The following is a 644-nucleotide window of genomic DNA, read 5'->3' as shown; positions in this document are numbered from 1 at the left end:
GAAACATGTTCCCAATGTTGGGGGAGTCCAGAACAAGGGGCCACAGTTTAAGAATAAGGGGTAGGCCATTTAGAACGGAGATGAGGAAGAACTTTTTCAGTCAGAGAGTGGTGAAGGTGTGGAATTCTCTGCCTCAGAAGGCAGTGGAGGCCAGTTCGTTGGATGCTTTCAAGAGAGAGCTGGATAGAGCTCTTAAGGATAGCGGAGTGAGGGGGTATGGGGAGAAGGCAGGAACGGGGTACTGATTGGGAGTGATCAGCCATGATCGCATTGAATGGCGGTGCTGGCTCGAAGGGCTGAATGGCCTACTCCTGCACCTATTGTCCATTGTCTATTGTCTATTGATTCTGTCTGTCCCCACAAGCTGGGTTGTTGCATTGAGGGGAATCACCTAACATAAGCTATGTACAAACCAGTCTTCCTGTTAAATACCCTGTGAATGTTATGCTTTGAGGACTAAATCAAAATTTAATATTGATTTAGAATTAATCAATAATTCTGCCTTGGGTTACTATTGAGCAAGTTATTTTGCCTAAAAAAAACTCATGTTAGAATTATATTATTTCCTCACATAAATACCATGGATTTTTAAATGTCATGGATTCCTTTCAAAAATAAATCTTAAAAAGTATTTCAACTGTTTT

Source organism: Rhinoraja longicauda, chromosome 8, assembly GCF_053455715.1.
Source record: "Rhinoraja longicauda isolate Sanriku21f chromosome 8, sRhiLon1.1, whole genome shotgun sequence".
In the NCBI taxonomy this organism is placed as follows: domain Eukaryota; kingdom Metazoa; phylum Chordata; class Chondrichthyes; order Rajiformes; family Arhynchobatidae; genus Rhinoraja; species Rhinoraja longicauda.
Note: the sequence above shows the minus strand (reverse complement) of the source record.